The sequence below is a fragment of the Loxodonta africana genome, chromosome 6, assembly GCF_030014295.1.
Source record: "Loxodonta africana isolate mLoxAfr1 chromosome 6, mLoxAfr1.hap2, whole genome shotgun sequence".
Taxonomy (NCBI): Eukaryota; Metazoa; Chordata; class Mammalia; order Proboscidea; family Elephantidae; genus Loxodonta; species Loxodonta africana.
In genome coordinates this window covers 6,583,604-6,604,921 of record NC_087347.1, presented here as the reverse complement: position 1 = coordinate 6,604,921, position 21,318 = coordinate 6,583,604, and positions in this window count along the sequence as shown.

The window sequence follows — 21,318 nt, the reverse complement described above, 5'->3', positions numbered from 1 at the left end:
CTGAGCCAGACCCTCTTAAACAGCTGTCTGAGTTTACTCAAGGTCCAAAATAATGACCTGGAGTATATCCCACCTGAATTTGGAGACCACTTCAAGAATAGATTTGATGCATTGAATGCTAATGACTAAGAGACCAGATAAATTGTGGGATGACATCAAGAACATCATACATGAAGAAAGCAAAAGGTCATTAAAAAGACAAGAAAAGACCAAAATGGATCTCAGAAGAGACTCTGAAACTTGCTCTTGAATGTTGAGTAGCTAAAGCAAATGGAAGAAATGATGAAGTAAAAGAGCACAACAGAAGATTTCAAAAGAGCGGCTCAGGCTCGAGAAGACGAAGTATTCTAAGGAAATGTGCAAAGACCTGGAGTTAGAAAACAATAAGGGAAGAACACGCTTGGCATTTCTCAAGCTGAAAGAACTGAAGAAAAAATTCAAGCCTTGAGTTGCGATATTGAAGGATTCTATGGGCAAAATGATTTTAAACCATGAAGTATCCCCTTGTTCTGTTCAAACGAATGTTTCTTGGTCTATGTACAGGTTCTGCATGAATCTGCACACTACGTGGTTTAAAATCAGGAAATGTATGTGTCAGGGTTCTATCCTTTCACCATACTTATTCAATCTGTATGCTAAACAAATAATCCAAGAAGCTGGACTATATGAAGAAGAACACAGCAACGGCATTGGAGGACTGGTTTGGAGAAAGATAAACAACCTGCCGTATGCAGATGACACAGCCTTCCTTGCTGAAAGTGAAGAGGACTTGAAGCACTTACTGAAGAAGATCAAAGTCTCCTCTAGCTTGGCTTCTGGTAGCTCCAGGTGATCGTGGCATATAGATGTACCTTCTCATGGCTGGCTTTCCTCTGTGGGTTGTATCTCCCAGTCTTTTTTAAGGACATCACTCAGATTGGACTTGGACACCAGCTGTTCCAGTGTGACCTCGTGTTAACTGATAACATCTTCAGAGATCCTATTCCCAAACAAGACTGTGTTCACTGGTACAGCAGTTAGGACTTCAAAATATCTTTTGGGGGACAAAACACATAACAGCTTTCCTGAAGCCCCACTCAAGACTTCCACTAAAGCAGGGTTGACCAGAACTGGGCCAGGACCACTCACAGCTTCAGGGGAGCCTGGGAAACATGTTCAGCTGGGCACACTCCCACTGGTGGGGTCAGGTGGTGAGGAAGAAGGGCAAAGCAGAGATTGCCCCAGTTCTGCTAGTCCACCCCTGTGGCTCCCCAGTATTCCACCCCACAATCCTGTCAGCACCCAGATCACACTCCCTTCCCCTCAGAGGGTCCCAGGTGGTAAGGCTGCTTGGCCGTTGCTCACCTGGCCTTGTTGCCTCCATCCATATCAACGTCCCCACCTTGCCTCCCTTCCAGCATTCTTCAGTCAACCTCCCAGTGTCTGTCTCCCTCCTGGGAGATCACAGTTCCTCCAGGCCCCAGAGCTGGGATCTCTGAACCGCTCACCTGCCCAGGTTCTTAAGCCAAGTTCCCGGGAAAGCTCTGTCAGGCCAGTAAGGAAAGCAAGAATGAATGGTACGTCACAGTGTTTCAATTTTATAGCCAAGATTGCAAAAGTGCTTGTATAACGTGCTGGCCAGGCTACGCGGCTAACAACGTAACTGCAGACCAACATGGAATTGGGCACAAAGGCCCAGAGTCTTCCTTCAGACCCAAGAACCCAGGCCTGGGCTTGCCTTCATCACAGTTAAAAAAAGACCAAACCCGTTGCCATCAAGTCAATGCTAACTCAGTGCTTGCTGATGATGTGAACGAAGCCGACTCCTGGGAACCTGGCCAAGGAGTTATTTGAACAACACTTCACCTTTACATAAAAGATGTGTGTGACTATGGTGTTTATGATAACAAAATACAAACAAACTCGAAGTCCAGCAGTGGAGGGACAGTTGAATAGACTGCAGTGTGTGTAACAAGGGCAAGATAATGTAGTCATCTCTAGTTGTGTTTATCACATGGGAAAATGATACAATGTAAATAAACTGGGATACAGACGTGTATATAAAACTGATATCCATTAAATAAAGATACTGTTAGACCTTATCCTTATTTATAACCAGAAAAAAAATCCAAACGTTAGCCGTGTTATCTCATTATGGGTAATTGTGGGTGGTTTTTCTTTCCTTCTTTATGCTTCCCTGCCCACGTTTTCTCTACAAGGACACATTTTTGAAGTTATTTTATAGGTCCCTGGGTGGCTTAAGCAGTTTGTACTCAATTACTAACCTAAAGGTTAGCGGTTCAAACCCACCAACTGGTGCTGTGACAGACTTGCTGCTCAGTTCCATAAGGATTTTTATTGTTAAAAAATAAAAAAAAAATTTTAACAATAAGAATCCTTATCGAACTGATCAGCAAGTCTGTCACAGCACCAGCTGTCCTCAAATCAGTTCTGACTCACTGCAACCCTGTATATAACAGAACAAAACACTGCCCAGTCCTGCGCCATCCTCACAATTGTTGTTCTGCTTGAGCCCATTATTGCAGCCGCTGTGTCAACCCATCTCCTTGAGGGTCTTCATCTTTTTCACCAGCCCTCTACTTTACCAAGCATGATGTCCTCCAGGAACTAGTCGCTCCTGATAAAAAGTCCAAAGTATATGAGATGAAATCTCGCCGTCCTTGCTTCTAATGAGCATTCTGGCTGTACTTCTTCCAAGACAGATTAGTTCGTTCTTTCTGTCAGTCCATGGCATACATATTCAATATTCTTGACCAACAGCATAATTCAAAGGCAGAAGATCTTCGGTCTTCTTTATTCATTGTCCAGCTTTCGCGTGCATAGAAGGTGAATGAAAACACCATGGCTTGGGTCAGGCACATCTTCAAGGTGACATCTTTGCTTTTTAACACTTTAAAGAGGTCTTTTGCAGCAGGGTTGCCCAAGATTTGATTTCTTGGCTGCTGCTTCCATAGGCATTGATTGTGGATCCAAGTAAAATGAAATCCTTGACAACCTCAACTTTTTTTCCGTTTATCATGATGTTGCTTATTGGTCCAGTTGTGAGGACTTCTGTTTTCTTTATGTTAAGGTGTAATCCATACTGAAGACTGTAGTCTTTGATCTTCATCAATAATGCTTCAAGTACTCTTCACTTTCAGCAAGCAAGGTTGTGACATCTGCATATCACGGGTTGTTAATGAGTCTTCCTCCAATCCTGATGCCCCGTTCTTCATATAGTCCAACTTGGATTATTTGCTCAGTGTACGGTTTGAGTAAGTATGGTGAAAGGATACAACCCTGATGCACACCGTTCCTGATTTTTAAAACAGACAGTATCCCCTTGTTCTGTTTGAATGACTGCCTCTTGATCTATGTAAAGGTCCCTCATGAGCACAATTAAGTGTTCTAGAATTCCCATTCTTTGCAATGTTATCCATAGTTTGTTATGATCCACACAGTCCAATGCCTTTGCATAGTCAATAAAACCCAGGTAAGCATCCTGCTGGTATTCTCTGCTCTCAGCCAGGATCCATCTGCCATCAGCAGTGATACTTCTCGCTCCCCACCTTCTGGATCTGACTTGAATCCCCGTGGATGTACCGCTGCGGCCACCTTTGAATGAACTTCAGCAAAGCTTTACTTGAATGTGATATTAATGATATTGTTCGATAATTTCCACATTCTGTTGAATGACATTTCTTTGGAATGGACACAAATATGGATCTTTTCCAGTCAGTTGGCTGTGTAGCTGTCTTCCAAATGTCTTGGCATAGACAAGTGAGCACCTCCAGCGCTGCACCGTTTGTTGAAACATCTCAGTTGGTATTCCATCAATTCCTGGAGCCTTGTTTTTCGCCAGTGGCTTCAGCGCAGTATGGACTTCTTCCTTCAGTACCGTCAGTTCTTGATCATATGCCACCTCCTGAAATGGTTGAACGTCAACCAATTCTTTTTGCTACAGTGACTCTGTATATTCCTTTCATCTTCTTTTGATGCTTCCTGCATTAATAATTTCCCTATAGAGCCCTTCAATATTGCAACTCGAGGCTTGAATTTTTTCTTCAGCTCTTTCAGCTTGAGAGATGCCTAGCATGTTCTTCCCTTTTGGTCTTCTAATTCTAGGTCTTTGCACATTTCATTATAATGCTTTATTTTGTCTGCCCTTTGAAATCTTCTGTTCAGCTGTTTTACTTCATCAATTCTTCCATTCACTTTAGCTATTCTGCATTCAAGAACAAATTTCAGAATGTCTTCTGATATCCATTTCAGCCTTTTCTTTCTTTCCTGTCTCTTCAGTGACCTCTTTTTTCATGTATGATGTCCTTGACTTCATTCCACAACTCGTCTGGTCTTTGGTCATTAGTGTTCCAAGCGTCAAATCTATTCTTGAGATGGTCTCAAAATTCAGGTGGGTTATACTCAAAGTCATATTTTGGCTGTCATGGACTTATTCTGATTTTCTTCAACTTGAACTTACACATGAGCAATTGATGGTCTGTTCCACAGTTGGCCCCTGGCCTGATGATATTGAGCTTTTCCATGGTCCCTTCCCACAGATGTAGTCAATTTGATTCCTGTGTATTCCTTCTGGTGAGGTCCAGGTTTATAGTCACCATTTATGTTGTTTAAAAAAGGTATTTGCAATGAACAAGTCATTGATCTGGCAAAATTCTATCATACGATCTCCAGCATCGTTTCCGTCACCACGGCCATATTTTCCAACTACCAATCCTCATTCTTGTTTCCAACTTTCACATTCCAATCACCAGTAATTGCCAATGCATCTTGATTGTACATCTGATCAATTTCAGACTGCAGATGTTAGTAAAAATTTTCAGTTGCTTCATCTTTGGCCTTAGTGGTTGGTGCACAAATTTGAATAGCAGTCGTATTAACCGGTCTGCCTTGTAGGCATGTGGATATCACCCTATCACTGACTGCACTGTACTTCAGGATAGATCTTGCAGTATTCTTTTTGACGAAGAATGCGACATGATTCCTTTTCAATTTGTCATTCCTGGCATAGTAGACCATATGACTGTCTGATTCAAAATGGACAATACCAGTCCATTTCAGCTCACTAATGCCTAGGATTTTGAAGTTTATGCATTCCGTTTCATTTTTGACGACTTCCAATTTTCCTAGATTCATACTTCGTACATTCCACATTCCTATTATTAATGGATGTTTGCAGCTGTTTCTTCTCATTTTCAGTCATGCCACATCAGCAAATGAGAGTCCTGAAAGCTTGACTCCATCTGCGCCATTAAGGTGGACTCACTTTGAGGAGGCAGCTCTTCCCCAGTCATCTTTTATGTGCCTTCCAACCTGAGGGGCTCATCTTCCAGCACTAGATCAGACAGTGTTCCCCTGCTATTCATCAAGTTTTCACTGGTTAATTTATTTCAGAAGTAGACCATCAGGCCCTTCTTGCTGTTTTAGTCTGGAAGCTCCGCTGAAACCTATCCACCTTAGGTGACCCTACTGGTGTTTGGAATACCAGTGGCATAGCTTCCAGCATCACAGCAATACGTAAGCCACCACAGCAGGACAAACTGACGGACGTGTGGGACCCATAAGAATTACAGCCAAAAAATTTACTCCATGGCACTGGGTGTGGTTTTTGGTTTTTGAGTTTTTTTTATTTTGAGGTATATATATGTTGAAGCTCACTATTTGACATGACTTTGTATGGAAAGTGGTGAGGTTCTTTTTATTAATTTTTTTTTACTCACGCTGCAACTGAAGTATGAAATGATTGTTTGATTAACTGACAACTTTGATACTGAAACAAATTGGTTAAGAGTTAAGAGCTGAGTTAGGAGCTAGCTGTAACTTAAAGAACCTGAAGGAACGAAGTTCAAACCACCCCTTTCCTCCACCACAGCCTCAGCACACAAGCTTGGAATCATCTGGAAGGCCTGGCCAGCCCTGGGGTCCTCTGTGCCTTTTCCCTCCCCCCACTGCCCATACCTCCTGCAATCCTGGTCCATCCCAAGTATCCTGGATTGGCCTGTGCCACCCTCTTCTCCCCCAAGGGACCAAGCTGCTTCCAGAAGCTTCTGCCTCTGCCCACTCTTGCCTTCCGAAACCCTCTCCAGAGCCAATGATCCTTTTCTTAAGGATACAGTCTTCCACTCCCTGCTTGAAACTCCTTCCCTGTTCTCATTGCTCTGAGGATAAAACCTGAAACCCTAAAGATGGTCCCAACAACTTGCTTAGCGTGCCCCTGCCCCTGTGGGTCACCAGCCTCACTGCACCCCCTCTCTCCCCACTCTGGGCTCCAGCCACTCAGCAAGCCTGGCCACTTTCCTGCTCTGGGCCTTTGCCCACCATTTCCCCTGCCTGAAAGGGCACTATCTGTGGCTAGCCCCTTCTCATCTTTGGGGTCTCAGGTAAATGACTCTTCTGCGAATGGCTCAGACAGGACGCTCTCCTTGTCTTCACCTCTGAACACGGAAGGGTGTGCATTTCTGGGTGGGATCGCTCACCCTCCCTCCCGCACCTCCCTGAGCTCCTGGACATGGGCCCATGTCTGTCTGGGTCCCCCTGGAGCCCCAGGGCGCAGCTGGAAGAGCCACTGAATGAATGTGAGAGTGAACAAAGGTACAAACTCCACCCACCAGTGGCCTTGCCTTCCCTGGGGCACTGGGGGGTCTAGTGTCCAGTTGCACCAGTCTTCCTTGGGCTGTTCCACTTCCCAGGAAGCAGGCTGTCTATAACATGCGAAGTCACACTCCTGACAAAAGCCTTAGACTCTGCGAACACAGTGAACACGGAAGAGTTACACTCAGCCCCACTCTCCCCAGCACGTTCTAGGAAGCCACTAAGCCACAATTTATCACCACTAAAGTCCGGTAAGGCGCCTAATTGGCCCATAAATGTGGCCCAATAACTGTACCTGACACCCAAAGACACTGCAGGCAATTAGCACTTATTTATTTGCATATGGTATTGACCAATTTCTAGCTACACTCACTTTCAAGATCTGTTTATTTTTAAAGCTGGAGGGGAAAGATAACTCATTGCTGCACTACAAAGGGAACCACACACGCACACACACACACACACTTACAGGGGTGAGGGGAACTTGGTGGTGCACTGCTCCTGGCTAAGCAATTTGGTGATTAATTTGTGTGCAGGGCCCTCGCTGTCTTGCAAGATACTCACCAGATCAGGCACCCAAATGGCTGCCCCCAGCTGTGCAATCCGTCCAGGTGACTGCACCCAGCAGCACAGCAGGGAGGGGCCTGGGAAGGCAGAGATGTCTGGCACCTATGCCCCAGGTGTGTGAGCTCTCGAAATGCATAGTGACTTGGTCACTTTCGTGCCATTCATTCCTCTTGACTTTGCCAAACCATGCTCAGGAAAGCGACTTCCCCAAAGATAAGGTGGTGCTCTGGACGCCGGAGTCCTGCAGAGAGCTGGGGCCGCAGCTTCCACCAGCCCCGGCCTGGTTTGCCAGGGAACATTTTAGTGACTTTTTGTCTCATGCTTCTTGTCAAAGTGATGTGCTGGGTTGTTTAAGGTGTGCACTCTGGACTCCAGCTGCTTGGGTTAAAGACTGGCTCTGCAACTTCCTAGGTCCTCACAGTCCTCATCTGTAAAATGGGTAGCTCACATTGTTCAGCACTCAGCTCTTAACCAAAAGGCGAGCTGGTGGTTCAAACCCACCCAGAGGCTCCTCGGAAGAAAAGCCTGGTGATCTGCTTCCAGAGGTCACAGTCTTGAAAACCCTGTGGAGTGCGGTTCTGCTCTGCACACAAGGGGTCACCACGAGTCGGAATCAACTCCACAGCAAGTGGTTGGGCTCGTTTTAGTGTTGTTCTGAAAAGACATGAGTTCATATGTGGAATGAGCACAGAACAGTGCCTGGTTCTTAAGACATTCACTGGAGCCTTAGGAATTATAATCATGATTATGACAAAATGTGGAACCTCCAAATAGGCAAAACCATAGCTAAAATCCCCTCCCCAACCCACAGGCAAGCAATAAACATCACTTCGTAGGAGGTAGAAAAATGTTTATAAAACAGACTGTGCCAAAAGCAAGTTACTGAACAGTGTGTACGATGTAACATGTAGTCCTTATTCAAACGGAAAAACAACGCACACAATTAAACACGCATATCTCCACAGGGGCATGGAAACGCTCTGAGGGATCAGGCAGCAAACGTTAACAGAAAGTATCTCCGGGTGGAGAAATTAAGCTTGATGTTCGTTTGTTCTTTTCGCTTTTTTGGATTTTCTGATTCGTCTGAACATTTACTACTTCTATAACTTTTTTTTTTTTTAAGAAAAAGAAATTAACGATTATTGAGCCTCCTCTCCCCCAATCGGTACTCTTAGCATTTGGCCACGTATCCTTCCGATCTCTTCTTAAATATGTATGCACATTTATTTTAAAAATAAAATATCGCTCTCCAAACTATTTTGTAGCCCAATCGTCCCTTCAAATTTTTGTTTTGAAAAATGTTGAGCCTACAGGAAAGTTGAAAGACTTATCAATGAACACCCAAAAATGCCTCACCTGTATTCAAAATTGTTAACATTCTAACGTACTGGTTTTCTCTCTCCTTCTCTCTCTCTGCGTATATGCACATACAGTGAAACCTGTGAGAGCCAGAACTCAACGGGACTGCCTAGTTTTTCCCAGTCTCGCAAGTTTTCTGCCTTTGACAGTCTGCAGTCCTGCCACTTTTCTGTCACTTTCTTTTAGTGGGAAATATTTGAGTTTTCCTTCTCTGGTGGGTTTCTATGTTACATACGTTCTGGCTTTCACAGGTTTTGCTATATAGAGAGAGTAAATATATATACACACAGGTGAATATATATATACATGTAAATACTCATATATGCACATATATACATACATATACACATACATACACACATATGTATACCCGCACACATAGATACGCATACATATATGCACACACAGATACGTGTACACATACACATGTATCTACATTTATGTACAGACATGTATATATACATATGCACACATATATACACTCACACATGCATACATACACACACGTATACATACATGCACACGTACTTACGTTACACTAACCCATCTGAAAGCAAATTACCAACCTCTTGATTTTCACCCTTAAATAAATAAATAAGCCCAAGGACGTTCTTCCAAGTCACAGCGGCGTTATCACCCCCAGGACGGTTCCCACTGCTGCGATATAATATGTGGCCACATTCAAATCTCCTCAGTTGTCCCAGTGATGTCTTTTATAGCTGATTTCCCCCTTATCCAAGACCCAATCAATAATAACGCAGAGCCCTTAATTGTCACCATAACCTACTCCTTTAAATTTAAATGATCAGGAACAACTTTTCATGTCCAAAAGCAAAGCTGTCTGACCGGATCTACGCAGCCACCTGCTGGGAGGGAGGACGCCTGGGCCCGGCAGCTTCACGGAGGGAGGACGCCTGGGCCCGGCAGCTTCACGGAGGGAGGACGCCTGGGCCCAGCAGCTTCACCAACGAACGTGCCGCTGACGGTGTTTGTTTCCAGGCTTAAGGGCACAGAACAGCGGCCCTTCCTTTGTCTGCATCTCCTCACTATCGGGATGGAAAATGTTTATGTCTAATGGCAATTTGTTCTGTTTTTTTATTACCCTTGCATATTCTTTGCTCACTTTACTTTTGGAATATTTATCATTTTTTATTTATTTTTACGATTAACCCTTTGTATATCATGTGTTACAAAATTTTCTCATTATCTCATTCCCTTTATAATTTTATAATCCTTTAATGCAGGGAACTTTAATGTCCCCAAATCAACCATTCCTTGCCCTCTGGATTTTTGCCTTTGAGGCTGTGCTTTGAAAGTCCTTCCTCACCCAAGCAGATACAAAACTCAATTTCTCTTCTAGTATGTTTCTATTATCTCCCAGTATTTTATTACATTTAAATTTTATTCTTTCCAAATGGTTAGCTAATTGTACCAATTCCATTTATTAAACAATAGGATGGAAGTGTTTTTTAATGTGTGATTCATAAATTATGAAACATCCAGGTGATAGATATTCGCCATTGGAAAGAACCTGGCAGACCTGTACGTACCAACATGGGAAGATGCCCGTGATGTGCTGGTAAATAAAAAACACAAGCTGCAGATCAGTGTGTAGACAGGTACCATATGACCCCAGAGCAAGGGTGGTGTGTGTGCATGTGACGTGTGTGTACACACCTGTCAAATGCATGTGCACCTGTGTGCATGTGTGTATACACAGGCACACAGCTCGTTCTGTTGTCCTTTGGTGTCCTGTGCTTGCTGCTCCTCCTCCTCCTCCCCTTTAATTTCCAAATGTTGGAGACCCCAGGACTCAGTCCTTGACCTCTTATATTCTCTACCCACATGCTCTTTCTAGAAGGGCATTTGCCTTTCACTTTCAAATTTAAATCTCTAGCCTTAGCCCCCACTTCCCAAGTTCTAGATTGTTGTATCCACTGTTGAAAAGTCATTTGAATGATGTATAGTTAGGCATGCTTTTGGCTGCAAATAATAGAATACACAAGTTACAGAGGCTTAAGCATTAAAGACGTTTCTTTATACCATGTAACAAACCGTCTAGAGACAGACAGTCCAGGGCAGGGACTGTGCCTCAGCAATATTCATTTAAAAAAAAAAAAAATTGAGTTCTTTCTTTCATTCTGCTCCACTGTTGTTAGCAAGCCAGGTTGCCACCTCAGTCAAAAAATGGTTGCCACAGCTCCAGACATTGCATCCATGTCCAAAGCATGAAGAATGGGATGAAGGGATGGCACTAGCCATGAATGCTGGTCCCACCTCTGAGGATTCTGATTGAATGGCCTGCGTTAGGCTCTGGACATCATTCGTGACCCTAGTGGGCAGCCAGTGGGGGAACCTCTCAGGCATACTGGATTAGTTAGATTCTAGACAGCAAGGCACAGCCATGAAGGGAAAAGGGAACTAATAAGAATTAAGCAGCCCTTCACTGGGAGCTTTAGAGTTGTCAACCAGAGAGGTGGGCGTGAGAATCTCCATCTTACAGGAGAGCATAAGGAGGCTGCTAGAGTTTGGGAATGCTAAGGCCATGCCAAGCTGTGAAGAGGCAAAGCTGGTGTTTGAATGGTGGCCTAGACGCCCCTTGAAGTGTGATCAGCTACAACCCCAGGTGAGTGATCCAAGTTCTACCTTTGGGCGCATGCATGTGTATATAAATGCTAAATTAGAACTGATGCGGGAACAGATTAAAATGCAACTGGGCATTCCCATTAAAGCCAGGGAGAAATGAAGGCACACATTATTACCACTGTTATTGTTGTTAGGTGCCCTCAAGTCGGTTCTGACTCATTGCAACCCTACGTACAACAGAACGAAACACAGTCAGGTCCTGTGCCACCCTTGCTAGGTTGCTATGTTTGAGCCCATTGTTGGAGCCAGCGTGTCCATCCGTCTCATCAAGGACCTACCTCTTTTTCACTGACCCTCTACCTGACCAAGCATGATGTCCTTTTCCGGGGACTGGCCCCTCCTAATAACATGTCCAAAGTGGGTGAGATGAAGTCTGCCATCCTTGCCCCAAAGGAGCAATCTGGATGTACTTCTTCCAATACAGACTTGTTCATTACTATTTTTTATTATGAAGAATCCTGGTGGTGCAGTGATTAAGATCTCAGCGACTAACCAGCAGGTTGGCAGTTCAAACCCACTCTGTAGCTCTGTGGGAGAAAGACCTGGCAATCTTCTCCTGTAAAGATTACAGCCTAGAAAACCCTATTGGGCAGTTCTGCTCTGTCATGTGAGGTCACTATGAATCAGAATTGACTCGACGGTACCCAACAACAGCCACAACATTCATTAGTATATTGGAGGGTCTAGCCAACACAGTAAGAAGAAAGTGAGGGTATAAACATTGGAAAAGAAGAGACAAAACTCATATAAAATGTCCAATAACATCTCCAGTAACAAATTATAAATTTTCCTGTTAAAAAAAAAAAAGAAAGAGCTCCATTTATAATAGCAAACTAAAATTCCTAGGAAGAAACCTACGTGAGGAACATATGAGACCCATATGACCACAACGCTCAATCGTTGCTGAAGGACAGCAGCTGCCTGCGGACCGGGAGAGGAGGACCGGGCCCCTGGAAGGAAAGGCTTAATATTGTGAGATGTTCCCTCACCCCGAAATGGAGTTTTCAAAAGAACTTCAGAGATGATTCTGAAATTCCTCTGGAACAGAAAATGTGAAAAGTTAGCTAAGAAAATTGGAAAACGGAGAACAATGAGGAAGAGCTTGCCATAGCAGATACCACAATATACTATAGAAACTGAAGTGATACAATGTTGCAGTGGGAATTATATCTTGATTCTAGAAAAGGGACCACAGCTCTATGGGAATTTAGAATATGATAAAGGTGTCGTTTCAACTCAATGGAAAAAAATATTTAATAAATGAGGGGGGGCAAGTGGCTATCCATTTGGGGGCAAGTATATTTTTTTTAGACTCTTGCCCCAATATATGTAAAAGTAAATACCAAATAGATGGAAGTAAGATGTAAAAATTTAAAAAATTAGAAAAACATTAGAGAAATATAAAATGTATTTATAATCTTATACTGGAAAAGGCCTGCTTCATCAAGATATAAAAACCAAAAGCTTTGAAAAATGGACAGACTTGACTATGGGAAAAATGTAAGATTGCTGTACAATAAAATACATTGTCATTTCTTAGAGGTCCCCCTCCCAGCACTTTCATGATGAAGCTTAGCATCACAGTCTTAGGCTGGGTTCTCTAGAGAAGCAAAACCCATAAAGTATAAAATATAGAGAGAGATTTATGTCAAGGAAATGGCTTATGCATGGTTGTCGAGGCTGGAAAGTCCCACGTCTGTGAGTCAGGCTGGAGGCTTCTCGTGAACTCACGTAGCTGCAGGGGCTGGTGAACCCAAGATCGGCAGGTCAGACAGCAGGCCTCTGGCTCACAGGCTGTAGAGGCCGACAAATTCTAGGTAAGCTGCTAGCTCAAGTCCCAAGAACTGGAGGTCAGATGAACAAGAGTCACCTGCAGAATCCAGAGTGAGCAAAAGCCCACCAGCCTTGCCAGAAAGTCCACCTACATTGGGTGCAGGCCACACCACCAAAGAAACTCTCTTTCAACTGATGGACTACTCACAGCAGATCCCACCATGGAGGTGATGGTGGGATCTGCTGTGAGTAGTCCATTCCAGTTGTACTTCTTCAAAGACAGGTTTGTTTGCTCTTTTGGCAGTCCACGGTATACTCAGTGTTCTTGGCCAACACTACAATTCAGAGGCATCAATTCTTCAGTCTTCCTTATTCATTGGCCAGCTTCGCATGCACACGAGGGGATTGAAAACACCATAGCTTAGGTCAGGTGCACCTTAGTCCTCAAGGTGACATCCTTGCTTTTCAACACTTTAAAGAGATCTTTCGCAGCCAATTTGCCCAATGCAATGCGTCTTTTGACTTCCTGACTGCTGCTTCCATGGGTGTTGATTGTGGATCTAAGTAAAATGAAATCCTTGACAACCTCAGTCTTTTCTCCGTTTATCATGATGTTGCTCATTGGTCCAGTTGTGAGGATTTTTGTTTTCTTTATGTTGAGGTATAATCCATACTGAAGGCTGTGGTCTTTGATCTTTACCAGCAAGTGCATCAAGCCGTCTTCACTTTCAGCAAGCAAGGTTGTGTCATCTGCATAACACAGGTTGTTGATGAGTCTTCCTCCAATCCTGATGCCCCGTTCTTCTTCATATAGTCCAGCTTCTCAGATTATTAGCTTAGCATACAGATTGAATAGGTATGATGAAAGGGTGCAACCCCAACGCACACATTTCCTGACTTTAAACCACATAGTATCCCCTTGTTCTGTTCAAACAATTGCCTCTTGATCTGTGTACAGGTTCCTCATGAGCACAATTAAGTGTTCTGGAATTCCCATTCTTCGCAATGTTATCCATAATTTGTTATGATCTACAAAGTCGAATGCCTTTGCCTAGTCAAGAAAACGTGTGAACATCCTTCTGGTATTCTCTGCTTTCAGCCGGGGTCCATCTGACCTCAGCAATGATAGCCCTGGTTCCACATCCTCTTCCGACTCTAGCCTGCATTTCTGGTAGTTCTCTGTCGATACACTGCTACAGCTGCTTTTGAATGATCTTTAGCAAAATTTTGCTTGCGTGTGATATTAACGATATTGTTTGATAATTTCCACATTCAGTCGGATCACCTTTCTTGGGAATAGGCATAAATATAGCTCTCTTACAGTTGGTTGGCCAGGTAGCTGTCTTCCATATTTCTTGGTATAGACGAGTGAGCACCTCCAGCACTGCATCCATTTGTTGAAACATCTCAACTGATATTCCATCAATTCCTGGAGCCTTGTTTTTCACCAGTGCCTTCAGTGCAGCTTGGATTTCTTCTTTTAGTACCATCGGTTCCTAATCATATGCTACGTCTTGAAATGTTTGAACATCGACCAATTCTTTTAGTATAATGACTCTGTACAGCCCTTTCATCTTCTTTTGAGGCTTCTTGCATCATTTAATATTTTCCCCCATAGAATCCTTTACTATTGCAACTTGAGGCTTGAATTTTTTCTTCAGTTCTTTGAGCTTGAGAGATGCCCAGTGTGTTCTTCCCTTTCGGTTTTCTATCTCCGGCTCTTCGTGCATGTCATTATAGTGCTTTATTTTGTATTTCGAGTCACCCTTTGAAATCTTCTGTTCAGCAATTTTACTTCATCGTTTCTTCCTTTTGCATTATGTGCTCGACGTTCAAGACCAAGTTTCAGAGTCTCTTCTGACATCCGTTTTGGACTTTTCTTTCTTTCCTGTCTTCTTAATAACCTCTTGCTTTCTTCATGTATAATGTCCTTAATGTCATTTCACAACTCATCTGGTCTTGGGTCATTAGTGTTCAACATGTCAAATCTATTCTTGAGATAGTCTCTAAATTCAGGTGGAATATACTCAAAGTTGTACTTTGGCTCTCATTGACTTGTTCTAATTTTCTTCAGTTTCAACTTGCACTTACATATAAGCAATAGATGGTCTATTCCACAGTCGGCCCCTGGCCTTCTTCTGACTGATGATATTGATGATATTGAGCCAAACGACGTCATAACTGCCAAACCACTGAGAACCTTGGCCCAGCCAAGTTGACTGGCAACATTAACTCTCACAATCCACAGGAGGAGATACAGGGGATGGAAGAAAGAGTCAAATGGCACACACACACACACACACAAAAAAAAAACTTTGAAAAATCTAGGCAACAGGACATTCTTCAAGAACCCTGTCCTGCAGCCTTCAAAAAGTCAATGTCATAAAAAGGAAGGGGGTGGGCAGGAGAGCTATTCTAGAATTAGAGAGCCTTTTTTAAAAAACTCATAATAACCAAATGCAATGTGCAACTTTGCACACTTTTGCACACTGGTTTGTTGTTTTCTTATAGTCCTAAAAAACTATAATTGTGGAAATCTGAATATGTAGTAGATATTGGATATTTTTGTGTATTACTGTTAAATTTCTAAGATGGATTCAGAGTCATATATGAGAATGTCTTTATTCTCAGGACATGCATAAAGTATTAGGGTTATTCAGCAAAAATAATAATAAAATGTTAATGACTGTTGGATATCCCCTACGTGTCCATCAGTTTCCGTACTGTGGGGGCTGCGTGTTGCTGTGATACTGCAAGCTATGCCACTAGTATTTCATATGCCATCAGGGTCCCCCACGGTGGACAGGTTTCAACAAAGCTTCCAGACTAAGACAGACTAGGAAGAAGGACCTGGCAGTCTATTTCTGAAAAAATTAGCCAGTGAAAACCTTATGAAGAGCAGCGGAACATTGTCTGATACAATGTCAGTAGATGAGCTCTTCAGGTTGGAAGGTATTTAAAATATGACTCGGGAAGAAGAGCTGTGTTCTCAAAGTAGAGTCGACGTTACTGATATGGATGGACTCAACCTTTTGGCACCTTCATTTGCTGGTGTGACATGACTCAGAATGAAAAGAAACAGCTACAAATATCCATTAATAATAGAAATGTGGAATGTAAGAAGTATGAATCTAGGAAAATTGGAAGTCATCAAAAATGAAATGGGACACACAAACATCGATATCGTAGGCTTTAGTGAGCTGGAATGGACTGGTATTGGCCATTTTGAATCAGATAACCATATGGTCTACTAAGCTGGGAACAACAAATTGAAGAGGAATGGCATTGCGTTCATTATCAAAAAGAACACTTCAAAATCTATCCTGATGTAAAATGCTGTCAGTGATAGGATAATATCCATATACCTACAAGGAACGCCAGGTAACACGACTATTATTCAAATTTACACACCAACCACTAAGGCCAAAGATGAAGAAATTGAAGATATTTAGCAACTTCTATAGTCTGAAATTGATTGAATATGCAATCAGGATGCATTGATAATTACCGGTGATTGGAATGTGAAAGTTGGAAATAAAGATGAAGGATCAGGAGTTGGAAAACACGGCCTTGGTGATAGAAATGGTGCAGGAGATAGCATGATAGAATTGTGTAAGCCCAACAACTTCTTCATTGCAAATACCTTTCATCAACAACATGAACAGCTACTATGCACATGGACCTTGCTAGATGGAATACACAGGAATCAAATCAACTACATCTGTGGAGAGAGACCTTCCAAGCTGAAGGGCTCATCTTCCAGCATTATATCAGAGACAATGTTCTGGTTTTATTCATAAGGTTTTCACTGGCTAGTTCTTTTCAGAAGTAGACTGCCAGGTACTTCTTCCTAGGCTGTCTTAGTCCAGAAGCTCAGTTGAAATCTGTCCGCCATGGGTGACCCTCTTGGTGTTTGAATAGCAGTGGCATAGCTCCCAGCATCACAGCAACATGCAAGCGCCCACAGTACGACAAACTGACAGATATGTGGAGGATATCAATAATATACCGTCTTAATTACCAGAATTTTATAGTGCTTCATATTTGGTAGGGTAAACCCTTCACGTTATTCTTCAAGCGTGCCATGGCTATTCTTGACCTAAGTTCTTTAAAAAAAAATCTTGATGCAGTTTTGATTGGAATCACATTGAAACTTAGAGCCAGTTTGGCAATAACTGATCGGTTTATGACATTGAGTTTTTCTATCCATGAACATGGTGTCTTCCTCTCCATCTATTCTAATGTACTTTAATGTCTCTCAAGAAGGTTTTGACAGTTTTCCTAAGAGCCTTAGATTTTTGTTGTTTGTAAATTATTTTGGTTGTTTTTAAACATTTCGTTTAAAGATATACTCTAACTTTTCCCTTCTCCATTCTTATCCTTCTTATTTATTTTTCTTATCTTATTGCTTTGGCTAGGACCTCTAGTTACAATGCTAAAAAAAAGTAGTAATAGTGGCTTCCTGTTCCTGTTTTTGACAGTAAATTTTGTTGCTCATCTTTTAACAAGTCTAAAATGCTGAGAGAAATATGTTGGCCTGCCTCATGAGCATAGGGGCCCTCTTCTGTCTGGTTCACTGCTGCCTCCTGCACCACTAGATTGCCTGGCTCATGTGCATGTACTTCCCCTAGCCATGAGTGAATGTCCACCTCCTACCCTGTATCAGTGCCTGGTCTTAAAAATTTTTTATATTCTAAATTTTTATATTATTTTTATGTTATAAAATTTGCTGACTTGAAGAATTACCGTGGCACGTAATTTTGTTGTAATTTATGCCTCTTTGAGTTTGAACATTTTTATCTCTATTAGCAAATAAAGGAGCCCTGGTGGCACAATGGGTAATTGCTCGGCTGCTAATCAAAAGGTGGATGATTTCAACCCGCCAGCTGCTCTGTGGGGAAGAAGACCCGGCAATCTGCTCTCAAAGATCACAGCCTAGGAAACCTGATGGGGAGGTTCTACCCTGTCCTGTAGGATTGCTATGAGTCAGAATCGACTTGACAGCTTGCAACAACAATGACATTGGCAAGTAAAGAAAAAAATATTCACTCCTCTGTTCTAACCTCTCCAGTGGCTTCCTGATCACCTAAAAGAAAATCCAAAATTCTTCCTAGAGCCTCCAAGAGTCTCCATGGTCAAGCGCCTGGAAACTTCTGGGAACCCACTGCCCCACCACTGTCCCCATTGCCTAGTTTGCTCAAGTCACAGGAGTGTCCTTGCTGGCCCCCTGTCTGGAGAGCTTTCTCCTGTCAGGACCTTCATGACTGCCGGTTCCTCTGCCTGGGTTGTCTTCCCCACACCTGGGCTTTTCTTGCTTCGTTAAGAGCATGACCCAAACCCAACTGGTGGGGTTGTCTCCGCCCTCCTCATCTAGAACAGCACCTTCCTCTTCCTACCTCCTTACTGGACTTCTCCTTCCTGTCAGGTACAAGTCTTCCTAACGCTTGGTATTACACTACTTACCCTTTGTTGGTTGGTTTAGTGTCAACTTCACCCAATAAAATGCAAGCTCCCCCCACCAAGACCAAAATAGTGCCTGGTAAGTAATAAGTGCCCCATAAATATTTGTGGAAATCAATGAGTTTCCATGAATTTTCCATTCATACCCTTCCCAATTCTCTTTGCCTTTTATTCCATATCTTTTATATAGAAACATATTAACCCACCTTGTCATATTGGTGATAAGTATTTTTCTCCCAGTTGCTCTTTATATTTTTAATTGTTTTATGATCTCTTTTGTCATGGATTGAATTATGTCCCCCCCCCAAATATGTGTCAACTTGGTTAGGCCATGATTCCCAGTATTGTGTGGTTGTCCTGCATTTTGTGATTGTAATTTTATGTTAAAGAGGATTTGGGTGGGATTGTAACACCCTTACCAGGTCACCTCCCTGATCCAATATAAAGGGAGTTTCCCTGGGGTGTGGCCTGCACCACCTCTTATCTCTCAAGAGATAAAAGGAAAGGGAAGCGGTGGGGGGTGAAGGAGCCTCATTTCACCAAGAAAGCAGCACCGGGAGCAAAGCGTGTCCTTTGGACCTGGAGTCCCTGAGCAAAGAAGCTCCTCAACCAGGGGAAGCTTGAGGACAAGGACCTTCCTCAAGAACTGACAGAGAGAGAAAGCCTTCCACTGGAGCTGACGCCCTGAATTTGGACTTGGAGGCTACTAGACTGTGAAGAAATAAATTTCTCTTTGTTAAAGCCACCCACTTGTGGTATTTCTGTTATAGCAGCACTAGATGACGAAGACATCCTTAATGAATAGAAGCTTCACTTTTTTACGTAGACAGCTATACTGTTCGTACTGTGTGTCCCTCCCACTCTCAAATAATTACTTAGCTAACTCCCTAGGTTTTGAAGACTTATACAGTGAACTCTTTGGTCAATTAGTAATTGATCTGTGGCAAGTTGGGAGGTGAAGATCTGTTCTTTCTCTTCCCTGAGTTAGCCAGTCGTCCAAACACCATATATTCAACCATTTTTCCTTTCTTGAGAATGTGTGGGGCTTTCTCTATCACAGATTAAATTTTCATATATTCTGAAGCCTATTTCTGGCTGATAGAATCTATTGGTGACGTAACGTAATCTTACAGACACTAGCTGTGCAGCCAGCCTGTTGGAGTTTAGTTCCTGGATCAACTAATTGCTTGCTGTGTGACCTTGGGCAGGTACTTAACCTCTCTGTGCCTCGGTTTTCTCATCCACAAAATGTGGATGATAAGAATATGAAATTGTCATTTTGCAGGCCCCAAAACAGTCAAATAGAAGCAATTTCATATGGTTGGACATAATACCTACCTCATAGGGTTGCTGTGACGATTCAGTTAGTTAATGAATGCCACGTGCTTGGGAGTGTGCCTGTCACCATGGATGTTGGGCATTTGCTCTCTTTACACTTCTCTTTTAAACTCCCAGCTACATTCGCCTGTTTATGCCACCAGATGTGCTTTAGAATCATTTGGTCAATTTTCAAAGATAATTCCGCAGGGACCCTGATTGGGATTACAGGGAACTCACACATTAATGTGCGAAGCACTGACACCTTTACGATGCCTGTCCTCCCATGCAGCCAACGACTGGTCTCCCATCCACTCCAGGCCCCTTTGATGTCTCTCAGCAGAGCAAGGGGTGGGGGTGGGGACAGACGGGGGACCCAGGACTGATCATCTGGGAATTCTCCCAGTCTGTGTCTGGAGGGACCTGTCTCAGGGCTGGAAGGGAAATGGGCCCGTCTTACAAATCATCCTTTCAAGGCCAAGGCAGCCCTGCCAAGCAGAAATCACATCAAGGAGAAAATGTCCTGAAAACGTTATCTAATTCCTCCAACTGAAGCAACGGACACTCTGGGATGCTGGCCGACTGCAGGCTTCATGGGCCAAATTACTGGGAAACTGGGGACTCCAGCCTTGCCAAGGACTTGGCTAAATGTTTCTAAATTAGATTATAAACGTGTCCATTTCCTTAGCAGTCAGATAGCTGGGGCAGCGTCATATGGGGTGGAAGGGCCATTGTCATCATTTACGGTCATTCATTCCTGCATTTTGAAGAAGGCCCAATTGGCCAGGCAGGAGGACTCAGCAGATCCACCTCAAGGACTCTGGGTTACCAGGGAAGACCACCACGCAGGTCCCCTTTCCCCAGAAGGACACAGAGGAGGCATTTTGAGCCTGGAGAAGTGAGACCTTGAACCAACCTCTGCAGAGAGGGACGTGTCCTAGGAAGCAAGAGACAGTTCCCTTGAGGTGGGTGAGAACTAGCCAACCCCACATGAGGAATTGCATGGAGTCCCTCGTGACCTGGTGTCTTAGTCATCTTATGCTGCTATAAGAGAAATACCACAAGTGGATGGCTTTAAGAAACAGGAATTTATTCTCTCAAGTGTACGAAGCTAGAAGTCTGAATTCAGGCTGCCAGCTCCAGGTGAAGCCTTTCTCTATCAGTTCTGGGAGAAGGTCCTTATTTCCTTTCAACATCTGTGGGCTCCCCGTTCCTCAGAAATCTTCATGTGTCTTGGCATCAACCTTCTCCTGGGTCTAGGAGTTTCTCAGCACAGGGACCCCAGGTCCAAAGGGCACACTCCACTCCTAGCTCTTCTTTTTGGTGGTAATGACGTCCCTCTCCTCTCTCCTCGCTTCCCTCTTTTGTATCTCAAAAGAAATTGATTAAAGATAAAACCTAATCCTGTAGATTGAGTTCTGCCTCATTAACATATCATAGAGGTTAGGATTTACAACACATAGGATGATCATATCAAATCACAAAATGGAGACAACCACACAATACTGGAAATCATGGCTTAGCCAAGTTGATGCACACTTTGAAGGGACACAAAGCAATCTATAACACCTGTAAAGCCCAGGTGCCCCAAGTGCCGCAACACTATCA